The sequence below is a fragment of the Protopterus annectens genome, chromosome 4.part0 (genome assembly GCF_019279795.1).
Source record: "Protopterus annectens isolate FY-2018-M chromosome 4.part0, PAN1.0, whole genome shotgun sequence".
Taxonomy (NCBI): domain Eukaryota; kingdom Metazoa; phylum Chordata; order Ceratodontiformes; family Protopteridae; genus Protopterus; species Protopterus annectens.
This window is the reverse complement of record NC_056733.1, coordinates 1,896,684,369-1,896,699,745: the sequence shown is the minus strand read 5'-3', so window position 1 is coordinate 1,896,699,745 and position 15,377 is coordinate 1,896,684,369. Positions and strand designations below refer to the sequence as shown.

Genomic DNA, 15,377 nt, shown 5'->3' with positions numbered 1-15,377 from the left:
TCTATTTTTATGTGAAACAGTTGTAGCAATACCAAATATGCATCCACCAAGCCATTTATTCTTAAATGAAGCCTGATAGGATGGTAAAGCAAGATAAAATTGTGAATAGACCTGTATGACTTTAGTCTAAAGAGCTTTTTGAGCATTGGACAAGAAAATGAACTATAGATTTAGATTCAAGTGACCTACCTTTCATTATTTTGCTTAGAAAGAGAGAAAGCTGGTTTAGTTGAATTATCATAACATGAAAGCACAGTCATATAATGTACTGACATAAGATTAAAGTTGTAGGCCTTTCTTTAATTAATTCATTTACAGTGTCTCTTGTAAGCATATGTAACGTGTTTTGTCTCATCCTTTTTTAGTGTCTATGAAGGTGCATGTGTCAACATTAGGAAAATCTAACATATCTTTATGGTGGATCCGAAAAAACCAAAGGCAGGAACCACGAAACAGCATCAGATAATAAAAAAGTTTAATCCGATTAAGCGCTTTTCGTTTGTTACCATGTACAAACATCTTCAGATAAAAAAGCCTCACAAAGAGGTTGTTTAAATAATTAGTTAATTAACTCTCAATTAATCAATTATGACACTTAAAAAACAATAGTAACCTATTAAATACACCAGGAACAGAATGCACTAGCTAAACACACTTCACTACACTCTGATCACACTTTCAAATTTCTCATTATTGATCAAGTGTTTCAGAACCCTAGAGGTGGCCCAACCCCTTTAAAGTTAGAAGGACTAGAGTTGAGATGGTAGATTAGATTAAATGCATACAATGTGCCAGGTTTGAATGAAGGGTGTTCAATCAGCAGTGTCCTCAAACTTAAGAGTCTCACTAGATGAAATGTTCTAGACGTTCTAAATTTACTCAGAGGTCATAGAATTTTACACGAAGGTAACAGCTCAAACTCACAGAGTTTATTATTTTTAACAGTTTTTTTACTTAATTTCACTGTTAAAAATAGTCATTTTTATATTTTATATTTTTTTCTCCCCTGTTGCATCAAGAAATGTTTATACTCGACTCACTTCAGTATATCGGTGTTTTTCACTCGTTTCTAAATGTACTCAGTGTCTAAAATGTTCCTGGTGTATTTAATAGGTTACTATTTTTTTTAAGTGTCATAACTGATTAATTGAGAGTTAATTAACTGATTATTTAAACCACCTCTTTGTGAGGCTTTTTATCTGAAGAAGTTTGTACATGGTAACAAACGAAAAGCACTTAATCGGATTAAACTTTTTTATTATCTGGTGCTGTTTCGTGGTTCCTGCCTTTGGTTTTTTCGGATTCAGAGTTTGTCTTTCCCTGTTTGTTTATTTTCAGTTTGCATATCTTTATGGTGGCATTAATGTTCATGCTTACCTAAAATGAGGTGTCTTTTCATCCTCAACTGTATAAAGAAGTCACAACAGGAAATAGGGATACCATGTGATTTCTCAAGGCCAATAATGTCCAAATCAAAGATATATATGGCATTGATCTGCAGCATTTGCTTGGGGGAGCCAGATCCTTACATTTTTGGTATAGCAGCATTTACTGGCCTCTAGATTGTACATATATGATTATCAAAGATATATGTGAACTGTTTCATAGCTATTGAGAGTTTGTGGCTTTTAACTGACACTCAATTTGGGCTGTTATAGCTATACTACAAGAGTTTCTCTCTCTTACTTGACACTGTATTTGTGCTATTAAGGCTGTACTGTATTCTTTTACTTAGATTTTTAACACTATGCAAGTCTCAGTACTTATTTAAGTTCTGTTTGGATACATTTATATGTTACTTTGATCCATTTCTGTATAAAACTTATTAACAGCAGATTTCAGTACCCACAAAGAACTATTAGAACCATTAGCTACTTTTAAAATCAAAGAAAAAATATATATAATATACAGTTCTGTGATTACAATCATATAACAGTAATAATACTCAAATTACAGCTGAAGTGCTGACATTACAATTTCCTGTCTATCATTTAAAATTCTGTATTAGGAGTATTGTGTCACACTAAATTTATGTCCTAACTTTTGAATCAAGAATGAGGTTGTATGCAATCAAATGCATTTCAACAACATATGAGAAAGAAAAGATTTCTAGAAGATTACTCCTCTATAGTCAAGAGTAACAGATACAACTTTGTCTTTTCAGCTTTTCCAGCTTAGGGGTTGCCACAGCAGAACTTCGGTCTGCTAATGATTGCCAGTAGATTTTTATGGTGCCAAGTTGCCAGCCTGACGCCCAACCTTCAGCGAAGGCATGCCCATTCACGCATGTCTTTCGGAGGCCACTCGACTGCAGGGAGGTCATGCAGACTCCACACAGAAGGCACTCCAGCCAAGAATCGAACAGCAGAACCTCTTGCTGTGAGGCAACAATGCTACCGCTGTATCACCAACACAGCACTATAATAACTTGCATGTATATCACTTGCAAATGTTACTTCAATCAATTATACCCATCCCATGTTGTACATTGAAAACTTTCAGAAAGTCATCTTCTATTATAATCTATAATATAATTTGACAGTACACATAAACCCATTACACTCACTTGTCCTCTATGTAATTAAAAACTTACATGAAGTTCTCAGTCATAACTTTCATAAAGGCATCAAATGTCACATTCTAGGCATATCCTCCAGGAAATAAATCAGAAACAAACAAAACAATACATCAAGAACATCCATTAATATCAATAAATTAAGGAGTCTTCAGAGATATTTACATTATCCTTATATCTTTCTGCATCAGAGGGTTTAGATTTGAGAATGTAGCAATGGAATCATTTTGGGTTGTAGACTGCTGTTTTTTAGATGTCTGTAGTGTTGCTACATTTATTTTCATTTAAAAAGGCACTTCACAGATTCTTTCTTATGTTTAAAACATTTAGCTATAAGTTCTGACCTATACATTGCAAACAGTTACATTAACGTTCCCTTCTGATCTAATCCGCTTGTATTACAGCTTAAATGAGCCAAGTATAACAGGAAATGCATCAAGTTCAGAGGTCATAACAGCTAACATTTAGAACTTTGTGACAATCAAATTTTTTTCACTCTGCAAGCCTTGTACATGCTGTAGAAGAGAGTTAGATGAAGCCTTTGGTGTTTTCTGGATGTTCCAGTGGGAAATTAAGCTGGGATGTGTCATGCAAGGAATTGTATATTTTGCACAATGCGAGCAAAGTCTCGGACATGTTCAGGGAGGCTCAACCAGATAAAAAAAACAAAAAAAGTTTAATTTAATGTTTAGACATCATATGCTTTCAAATATAGTTTATATAAACTTTCCCCACCAATTTAGATCATCTCTTCCTCTACTGAAACATTTAAAGGACCATTTCAGTGCAGCAAGGAATCTATTAATTTTTATTAATTCCCTTATGTCTAGGTAACCAAAACTAGTATAAACAACAAGTGAAGTGCTCCCAGGGAACCATCATCACTTTCATTTACTTTCCTCTCAATTAGTATTAAATAAAACATCAGAATCATTGCAATATGTATCTAGTCACCCCCCCACAAACCCACTATTACCTCCTATAACTCAATATGACTATCACACAGAGCTACTTAATGCATGCGAGGTTTCAAATGTTACATAGCTTAGTAGAGATAAGTAATAAATCATGAAAAAGCTATAATTAAGAGATTAAGGCAATATAGAGAGTAGAAATAAATATTTTATAATACATGTGCTATACTTATACTAATAATTAGTAAGATATGGATTATTATTGTAGATTTATATTAAATAAAATAAGATGTCTTCCATTACTATATGTATTTTAGGTTCCATATTATATGATCGAAGACACATTCCTTTTAATCCGTCTTGATCAAACTTGAAAGAGCAAAACTGCAAAATACTGAAATGGCGTATAAGCGATTCTTTCCCTAGGAAAGAAATTGCTTGGCTGCATTCATTATTTTACCATTTTCGTCACTGTAGTGCGATCTCGGAGTTGGTATATTTAAGTAGGGGGGTGTGGAGGACTAAGCCCCCCCCTTTATGTATTGTTTTTTTTTCTGTTTTTGGAACAGTGATTGTTTTCCTGGGAAAAAAATCGCAGTTCTAAGTGTTCGGGATTGTAAGCTTTCACTTACATGGGATCGATAAATCAGCGTTCACTTTTGTAAGCATTCTCTGATTTAATATAGACCTGTATTTTATTATTGATCAATATGTAAGTTTAACATTAATGGTCATAGTGTAAAAAATGGGAGGAAAGAGTGATTGTGAGATAGAAAAACGTGGATAAAGAAGTAGCAAAAAGGTGGAAAAAGAGGGAAGAGAAGGGAGAAGAGCAGCTTACCTTAGTTGAGATTCATATGTATGATTCAGAGATGATTTCATTTAAGACAGTTCCAGGCTTAATGTTATTTCACTTGTGTCTAGATTTGTTGTTGTTTTTTTCCTTAATATTTGAAATATTTCTAGTAGCGTGTCTCCTCAAACTGGGGAGAGAGATTTCCATATCTTCCACCTTATCTAACACATTTTTATTTTTAACAAAATCCACAGCTTCATCTAAGGTACTGAAGATTCTTTGACCTTCTGTTAGAGTGATTTTAATTCTAGCTGGAAAGATACTTTGTGCTTTAATGGCTGATTTCTTAAGATTCTTGATGATAGGAACACATGCTTTTCTTTTTGTAATCACTGAGGTAATATAATCATTATCAAACCTAATACTTTTCCCATCTATCTGAATTGGAGTTCCCGGCCAGGCAGCTCTGAGTATCAAATCTTTGTCCTGAGTTGACAAGAATTTAACAATTTTGGATCTTGCAGCAGGAAGACTTTTTGAAAGTGAAATATTTGATAAGGGCCTGTGAGCCCATTCTATACCAAATGATAAGGATTCAGGTAGATTCAAAGCTCTTGGAAACCAGTCATTTAAAATTTGAACTAGATTTCATCTTTTATGGTATTCCATAAATCCTTATGTTGTTTCTTCTTTGTCTACTTTCCAGATCCTCCACTTTTTCAAGTTACATATTATTTTGTTTTTATAAGAAAATCAACCTGATGTTCACTTTCCATTTGTCTTCCATCAAATTCATTTACAGCTTCTTCTATTTCTGTTAATTAATCTGCATGTTTTGTCATGGTTTCCCCTCGACAAGTCCATTTGTCTTTTATTTTCTTTCTTCATATTATCCATAATTTTTTCTAGATTATCCATCTTTGTAGAGAGTTTTTGAATACTTGAAATAATTGTTTGTAGATCCTTCTTCATTGTATTGTCTTGAAGAGAAGTCTTCGAGTGACTCATATCTGATATAGTTTGAATAACTTCTGACAGGAAAAAAAAACTATAAAACAAGCTATTCTAGTTGGAATTTTAAATTCTTATATATCCAGACAGTAAAGTAATCCAGAATAGCTATGTTCATCTAATTACTTAGTGATAGAATGAAAAAAATCCTGTCAAAAAAAGTATCAAAAGGCAGAGCAAAAGATTTGTGCTGCTATCTGCTCAGCATGCTGGCCATGCCCCCAACAACTTCCTCCTTGATAGCACTGTTGATATTCAGATCCATCACTAATTCCAAGTCACAGACACGACAATATAACATAACAGCATCTTATTCACAATGGCCTGGAAATTTCACACACAGCATGATTCTCTTTGTAGTGCAACATGGGTTCATTTAGTGCACAACAAAACGTGTATACGTTCTGTAATTCAGTATTCATATGGACTGCCTTTGATATGACATTTGCATGTTCTTCCTCTGTTCATGTGTGTATTCTTGGGGCTCTGGTTTCAACCCACATTTCAAATACATGACAACATGTGAAATTGGGGTGGAGTGATGTCCAATACAGGCTTGTTTCCTGCCTCACAGTATCAGCTCATTTCTTTCTGGGACAAACTCTAGCTACTCGTGAAACCAAATTCATTAATGCATCTATTAAAAATGGACTGAGATAGATGTATTTTTTTTGTCTCATAAGAATCCATTAGTTACAACAGCGCCCTTGTGTCCCTTGGCTTACTTTCTAGTTTTAAGATTTTCATGCTTTATTTATTGACGTCGTTTACTGGGAAAGTCTGACTGAGCACAGCCCTTTTTAACCTGAGGCCCAGGGAAAAACTTCCAAAGTAACAAATTTAATGCAACCAATATTTACAATAACAATTTTAATGCAATTTCAATGAATACATAGCATAATAGTATAATAAAATCTTTATTGATATTCACAAAGATTAAATTTACAAGCCTTGTACTGAGACTTTACAGATAGAAGAGTGGTGTGTAAGAAAGGTAGGAATAATTTAAGAATTACAATAAAGTGATGCATTAGAAAAGATAATCAAGTTTAACTTTTAAAAGAGAAATAGCAACAGAAAAGTAATTTGTTTGTGTTAACTAGAAGTAGGTACAGTACTTTAAGTACTACAATAAAGTGAGGTGATAGAAGGGGATAAGCAGGTTAAGTGATTTACTGCTTTAAAGGGAGGTATGGGATGGTGGTGAAGAGTGTTAGGAGAAGCCATGCCCCAGACGAGGAGTAGGGACAAAGCCAGGAGTCAGAGAGGAAGTCTTTTAGTAATGGTTTGAAAAGATGAAGGTGTGAGATAGACCTGACTGATATAGGAATTTTATCCTATAGGAATCATACTTTCCATGCAACTTTATATGGTGTGGGACAACAATGATTCACAAAACTGGCAGAAGCCCAGTCATACCCAAAATATGACTGTCCCCCACTCATCATATTGAATAGATTAGAACATTATTTCCTCTCATAAGTACAAGTAATATGACATCTCTCTCATATTAGTTTTACATTTAGTATAGCATCATCCTCACCTACTATAGGATTCTTATTCAGTAATCAGGATCTTCTTCTCACCACAGTGCTTCCTTTTTAGAACTATCTCTACTAGTCTCACAGCAGTGCTTTTCATTTGGTAATGCTCCCCCATATAGTAACATTTTTCACATTTATTAGTATTTATCACAGTGTTTTTTGAGGGATTCACATTTAGTAACATGTCACCAGTCTTATTAAATTGATATACATTAAGTAATGAACCCCCTCCCAATTCACTTTACACTTAGTGGTTTCCAAACATTCTGTTGTGACAACCAAGAATGTGTCATGCTTCATTTCTTTTCTTTTTACCATTGAAAATCATGACTTGAAAACATATAAAAAGAGGAAGAACTTTTGCTGTAGGGGATCACGCCTCATTCTCCTAACTTATCATTTCCACATATGCACAACACTGGGAAAAAGTAATTACCCTATGGAATACACCACTAGCTCTTACAATAGAATTCACAGTGATGTAACAAATGACAATAAAACAAAATCTTGGAAAAGCCACAGGCAAAAAATGCTGCAACAAAGTGTGCACATACCCACATTTAGTCATTTTTATACAACCTCTCTGTACCACTTCACATTTAATAACACTTTCCTATTATCACTGCAGATATCCTTCTATATCATTGTTGCAGTATCCAAAACAGAAAGGATCTCCTGCCCAGGGCAGCCCACCCAGCACTTAGTATGCAAAAGCCTATTGATCATGTATGTGCCACATTTATGCTCTCCACACAGAACATAGGGCATAAAAGGGTCATACAGATGTAACTACCCAGAACTTTTTTGCTGCCAGTTTGAATGCCATTATTGCTAGTTGGTCTGAATACCTTGTTGCTGTACTGAATACTTAGCGACCAGATAATTGCCCCGTTGAGGTTGTTTTCTTTTTTTTTTTTTACTTTTCTTGTTCTTGCATTTTATTTTGCTGCCTATAATTCATCTCATACAAGAAGGAAGAATGTCAGTGTGGGGGGAAGATGATTCCCCATAAGGATCATCATAAACTATGTCTTTTTTATTTGAGTGCATCTCACAACTATACCTTTTGTAGTATCTATAAGGCATTTGTGCCTAAGACACTTAGAAGCCCAGAGTACCATGGCAGAGTCCTTTAATGTTGAGATATTCCCACTAGGTAAGAAGGCAAAGAAGTTTCATCTGGATTTTTTAGCTGTCCAGCCTCCACTGGATGTCCCACTAGAAGCAGGTGAGAGCTCTGTAGGTCATTTGGCATCTACATGAGATTCTTCTGCAGTGACCTTGTTGGAGGCCAGCATGTATCCTTCTTTTCGCATGTCCTCTGAGGCTTTGCAGGTGTCTTCTCTGGATGTTGAGGGGTAACTGCAGCTGATTATCTTGGAGGGTCTTAGATTCCACAGATATTGATTAGGGAGCAAGTTTTGGGTTCCCTTATCAAATCTTGCTAAGTGTCAGAACCTCCAGTATTTCTTAGGGCTGATGTCCTTTCCAAGAAAAGACAAAAACTGAAGCATGTTTCATTCCATTCTAAGGATCCTCAAAGTGAATGCCAAGAGTTTACTCAGGGATTATTTTTTGACTTGATGGCCCTAAAGCCTCCTCAAGGGGTTTTGGCTCTTGGTCTTCCTTGGAACTCTACCCCTTCTAAATGGCTTAGGGTCCTGATTCCTCATATGAGGATTCAGTATTTGATGAGGGGTCTTTGTCCTGTTCTTCACAGATGCCTTCACCTTTGGCTTATGATTCTGATGAAGAAGAGTCTGTTAGCCCTGAGTCTCCTTTTGAGGAATTTTCCTTTAGGGAGACAATTGCTAGGATGATGGAACCATTTAAGTGGGATTCTTCACAAGTATCTGATATTCAGAGAAGATATTATGAGTTGCTTCAGGTGGTTACTCCTAAACCATCAGCACTTCCTGTTATGCTAGCTGCCTTGTTAGATACTTTCATTGCTAATTCCAAGTTTCCTGATTCTCAGCCTCCTGCTCTTAAGAAACCTGATAGGTTCCATAAGATTCCTGAGGATTGTCAGTTTTTATGTAAATGTCCTTCTGCTGATCCTGTTGTAGTGTCAGTCTCTTCTGACAAACCTTCTAAACTTTTGCCCTCTTCCAAACTTTTACCTTCTGATAAGGACAGTAGAGCAAAGGAGAGGATTGGTAAGAAAGTTTACATTGGTTCTACTTTGGCCTTTAGGGCTGTTATTTACCATATCCACATGACAAGGTATACTCTGGCATTGATTGCACAGGCTTGTCAGGTTATTTCTAACCTCCCTGATTTTGAAGGCAAATCCTCTGCCTTATCTATTTTAGGCTCTGGTTCTCAAGTGTCTCGCCACTCTATTAAGTGTAGCTGCGATGCTGCTGATGCCTGTTCTAGTGCTGCTGCTTTTGGGTCTGTAATAAGGAATTATTCTTGGCTTTCTCTCCAGTCTCTGCCTGAGGACATTAAGGCCAAGTTGTTGGATGCTCCTTTGGATAATAAACAACTTTTTGGGACTGCTGTTGCTGACATGTTTAAGTCTCTTGACGAGAAAGGCAAAGCCTTTGAGGACCGTAAACATACTTTTCTCTCTCCTATCCCTAAGTTCCAGAGGAATTATTCTTATAGATGTGCTTTTGTTCACAGGCAACCCCGCCAGCCCTCCAAGGGCAGGAAGTGTGGTAGGTGGGCCTCCTCTGCTAAGGCTTCTCAGATTTCAGTGGCCCAGAAGCCTCCTTTATCAGATAATCCTATTTCTCTTTGCCAGTTTGCCCCCCCCCCCTTCTGTTAGACCAGATCACTTTGTCCCTCCTGGTTAGGGTGTTTACCTCAGAGGCACAAGGTACAGGGTTTGATTCTCACGTTTGAGGAAACTGGCTAGGCTTAAAATGGCCTACAAGGACAGCTAACCTAGTATTTACCTATGAACCTATGTACATTTCTTCAGAGCACAATCTAGTAGCAGACTCTCTGAGCAAGTCCAAAGCACAGGCTCATGAATGGATGATTCAAAGAAACATGTTTCTGAGCATTGTCCATTGATAGGATATTCCTCAAGTAGATCTTTTTGCCTCCCCTCTGAACAGGCAGCTTCCTCTCTTCTGTTCTAGATTGCCATGCCATCTGGCAAGGAAGATGGATACCCTTTTTTTCATTGGAAGGGGATGTTTCTTTAGGCTTTCCCTCCAACTCCTCTACTTCCAAGAATCCTGTAGAAGATTAGAAGATTCAGCTGGACTTCCCAAAAATCTTGCTAGTGACTCCCTTTTGGCCAAGACAACACTGGTGCCCCCTTTTAATGCATATGGTCAGGGGTAATCACCGCAACTTACAACATCATTTGGATCTCCTCACATAGGACAAGGGGTCTCTCATCCATTCTCACTTGTCTAATCTTCGACTGACACTGTGGATGATAAGGTATAGATTCCTTTTAGGCACCTCTTTTTGGAAGATGTGCTCAGGGATTTACAAGAGGCAAGGAAACCCTTGACTAGAAAACCGTATATGTCCAAATGGAACACATTTTCTGTCTGGTGCCATGTTCATAACCAGGACCCTTATTTAGTGAAGTTTGTCTGTTCTTCTCTTATTTGTGTGAGTTGCTCCAGTCTGGCATGGCCTATTCTTCTGTGAAGGCCCATTTGTCAGCCATTTTGTTTTGAGATCAAATGGTTTCTTAAAGATGCCCTGCATTTTAGGCCTCCAAGGAACCCTATTCCTCTTTCTTATGACTGTAATATTGTTTTGGGAAAATTGAGTCAGGCTCCTTTTTTACCTGCAGATTCTGCTTCTTTGCAACATTGTGCTTGGATGACTGTTTTGTTGCTGGCTCTTACTACTGCTCAGAATGTTTCTGACCTCAAGGCCTTTATGGCCATTCTTCCTTTTTGATTTTTAATAGGGAAAGGACGTTCCTTCATACTAATCCTTCTTTTATGCACAAGGTATTAAATGAGTTGTCCTTGAATTAGTCAGTACAATTCCATTTTTTTCCTTCTCCTCAGTCTGCTAGTGAGAAAGTCCTGCATACTTTGGGTTTGCACAGACAGCTCAGTTACGATTTGGATAAAACTAAGGCCATTCATAAGTTTGATCAACGTTTATGTTTTCCTTCATCTTAGGACATTAGGTTTGGCAGTATCTAAGCAAACCTCTCCTGCTGGATATCGAAGGCCATTTCTTTTTGTTATTCTTTTCATTGCAACTCTCTGTCTGCTTCTGTTAGAGCTCATTCTACTACAGCTGTTGCCTCTTCTGGTGCCTTCTTCAAGGGGTCGGATACCAATTCCATCTTTGAAACAGTTACTTAGTCGTCAGTTCGTACCTTTACTAAGCATTATAAGCTGGATATGGTTTCTAGGGCCAGAGCAGGTTTTGCTGAAACCATTTTATGGGGGTTGTTGAGGGCTCTTCTCAGCCTTCCATCTCCCATTGTTTCTTGAGCTTTTTTTACTCTCCCTTCTAATTTGGATACTAGTGATACAGACATAGTACAGTTGTGTAAAATCTTGCCATAACAGTAAATGTCCTTTTCTTCACTCTTGCAGTATTCATGCCCTCTCTCCAATCATCACTTGTTTGTTCTGTTTTTTTGTTTTAGATTCCCTTCTGACTGAGGGTTTTCCCTTGTTCCTTCTTCTGCATTTTTTCCTTCTGGATGTGCATGGACTCCTTTGTCCTATGGAGACTGTTCTCTTCTCGGGCAATGCAGCTCTGGGTAGTTGCATCCGTATGTCCCTTTTATGCCCTATGTTCTGTGTGGGGTGCATAAATGTGACATATTGCACATATAAGATAATTAGGCTTTTGTATACTGGCTGAGTGTTGGGCTGCCCTGGTTGGGCGGTGCTTTTTGTTTTGGATACTGCAACAGTGAAGAGAAGGACATCAACTTTTATGGTGAGATTTTACACAACTGTACTTTCTTCATTTTTGACAATGTCTGTACATACGTTTATGTTTTACTACTTATTTAGTAATGTTTTCCACAGTATCTTTACTGGGTTTTACATCTGACAGTGTGCTCCCTAGTCTCACTTCACATTTAGTTACATAATTCAGTGTTTCATATTAAGTAATGCATCCTCAATCTGACTACAAAACATCACATTTGAAAATGTTCTGTTTTCATTTAAGCTTGTTGACTGGGTTAGTGCTACTAGGCTTGCAGCCTCTTTTCAAGGCAGTCCCAAGGTAGTATTCACAATGATCAGAGAAAATTTGGACAGGACACAAGGAAATTCCACTATTATTTTTAATAATTGCCAGAGGATGTTTTACCTGAGATACCACAAACACAGGCAAATGGCACCTCAGTTTAAAGTCGCATCTGAAAGATGGCACACACAATAGTTATGTCTCCAAAATGCTACACTACAATATCAGAAGTATAAAATAAATTTAAGTATTTACTTGTCTGACATTTGAACAAGTAACCCTTGTAAAAATTCTCAAAATTGTATACTGATGGTCTGTCTTTCCTGCTAAACATAAGTAAAATTAAAGTGCTGAGTGCAAGTAACATTAAGTGCTGAGTGCAGATTGTAGGCCCTTATATTCAACTTACCTCTGGTGTGGTGTCTTGAGTCAATCAGGGTATTCCTCTTTCTACTCCTACTGCCTTCTCTTTTTCCCCAACCCCCCTTTCCTCATACAGGTTAAACTCCTACAACTTAGTACAGGCATCATTTTCAAATCTAGGTGCTTAGGATTTCCCTCTCTCTTCCCCCCTTGGCTGACCTGGTGTGACTCAGTGTACATTTCTTCATTGTATGGAGTTTTTTACTGTTTTTTGTGTGTAACTGAATGAGCTGATGCTCCCACCGAAAGCTCTGAAAAGTATACTCTAAACTCATAACCTACATCTAGCAAATACCCTGCAAGAGTATAAAACACAGTCTAAAACATAGTGTTTAACTTAGTGTAAAATATAGTTTAAAAATACAGTTTAAAAACACAGCCAGCAAGTTAACACTAAATACATACCATACAGCTCCAGGAAGCCTGAGAAAACACTTGTAGTCACTGTTTGGAAAACATCCTATGTAATCCCACTACATAAAGGAGGCTCCTCCACTGAATTCTCCAATTATAGACCAATAGCTATACTTTCTCCACTTGCAAAGATTATGGAAAAATGTATACACAAACAACTCATGCACCACCTAATCCTGAATCACCCATGGCAGATCCCCAACATGGCTTCTATCCACACCACAGCACTACTTCAGCCCTACTAGCTTTTACCAATACCATAAACAATAACCATAACAATAATCGCATATCCTCAGCCCTTTTCTTGGATCTTTCCAAGGCATTTGACATAGTTGACTACCAACTTCTGATTTACACCCTGCAAACTTTCTGTCTAGTTCTAATGCCCTTTAATGGTTTAAATCCTACCTAAAGGGGAAACAGCAGGCTGTTCTTTGGCAGAACAAGCTCTCTAACCTACTACCTAACACCCTTTTAGTACCACAAGGCTCCATACTAGGGGCCCTACTGTTTTCCATCTTTATTAACGACTTGTATACTGTCATCCCAAGTGTCAGCTGTATCCAATATTCTGATGACTCCACCTTGATTTGCTTAGCTACATCTCCTACAGATATATGGTCTGTTACCCAGTCCACCTTTAACACTATAGAAAACTAGCTCTCTGAACGTCAATTGATACTAAATCCCAAAATAACTAAAATGCTGTTATTCTCACCAACACAAAGGTCTGCTGCTTTTATCTTTACCATAAATCCAGATGATGGCACAATAATCTCCCCCGACCCCTCTACAAAACTATTAGGTGTCATTATTGATAATAACCTAAAATTTCACCTACATGTAAACCGATCGATCAAAACCATCAATAAAAAACTAGGGTCACTTTAGAGAATAAAAGCCTTCCTCACCCCTCCAGCCAAAATTGCCATAGCTCACTCTCACCTACTTTCAATACTTCTATATGCATCCCCCTATTCTCTAATCTAAACAAGACTGTACTTAATAAACTCTCAACCTGTTATAATCGCATTGCCAGGTTTTCCACTGGCCTGCCTTTTAGGACACACCACTACATCAATCTTAACCAACTTGGGTAGCTTGAACTACCCAGTCTAATCCAATATAACTTACTGATTATGGCTAATAAAATCCTTTATAATCCTGATAATACTCCGGCTCTTAAAAATCTTATCACCCCCTATAACAATCCACGACTGCTTCGATCCTTGAACAGACTACCAATTCAGACAATCAAAATTAACAATGCAGCCTGTGATTCCCTCTTTGCAAACTCTGCAGGCAGAGCCTGGAACTCACTTCCAGCTGATATTACTTTGCTCTCCTCCCTAGGCCAATTTAAAACTAGATTCAAACAACATCTGGCACTAAACTGGCTTTGCCACTGCAACAAGCCTGGCTAACTCTCATCAAGAATGTGAAAAATCTATTAATCAGATTACTGTTGTACTTACCCCTGACTGTCACCAGGGAGTAACTCTAACCTGTTGAACTTGTCTATTCATGTTTGCTTATGTATTCTTTCTCTATACATATTTGTAATATGTTTTCATTGTTTTTATTCTATCTGCTTACCTTGTAGCATTTCTCCCCAGGCCTCTGCTGAAAATGGACATGAATCTAGTTGGACTATCCCAGTCAACAAATGTAAAATAAAAATAAAATAAAAATAAATAGAACCCACAGCCTACTGCACTTCCAGCATCGGTGGTACATATGCTACATAATGAACCTCTAGCACTATGGCTGAGTCATTCTCTATGTTTCTATGCAGTATTTGACATTTACTAATCCATCTCACACTCTACTGAGCTGTTTCACATCTGGCACTCTGGTCATGCAGCAGTGCTTCACGTTAAGTAACGTGTGGTGTACACTCAGTGCACTGTTTTACATTTAGTAAGGTTTCCACACATAATTGCATTGCTTCACATTTAGTAATGTTCCCAATTGTCACTACATTACTTCACATTTAGAAATGTGTCCCACATCTTTAGGGCACTGCTTTACATTTACAATTGCTATATATATCTCAAATGCAGTACTTCCCAGTTTGCAGTATATTCCTAGACTCATTGCAGTTTAATAATCGATACATATACTCACTTCAGTCTTTTACATTTAGTACTGTGCCCCCTACTTGTTATCGGTAAGACTGACTGCACCTAGGTTTACAAAGCCAAAATCATCACCCTGTATTGTCCAAACCAAATTCTCCACATTGGGAAAATTTGTATTTTCTTTTATTTCAGTAAGTAACTCTTGCAATGCTCGTTATCCTTAGGAAGGCTTGTTATGATTTCAAACTCATAGGAAGCAATCTGAATTTTTAAGTCTTTCACCCGTTACTAAATTATGTTGATGCATCATTAATAGTTTGCAAATTGCTTACTAATGTCTAGGATTTTGCATACATTATGCTTTAATATCTTACTATTTTTTAGCAAGTTCTCCTAAAAAAGGTTTGTATAGTGCATGTAATATTATTTTATTCAACTGAAAAATATGTGTTTGCAGTATATCATGAAATTAAA

General features: G+C 37.0%; 1 protein-coding gene across 1 annotated transcript in view; it reads left to right on the top strand.

The window, feature by feature from the left end:
• SLC6A7 (solute carrier family 6 member 7) overlaps positions 1–15,377 on the top strand; it is a 1,098,089-nt gene that overhangs the window by 998,235 nt on the left and 84,477 nt on the right. The gene's annotated exons all lie outside the window — the stretch shown is intronic.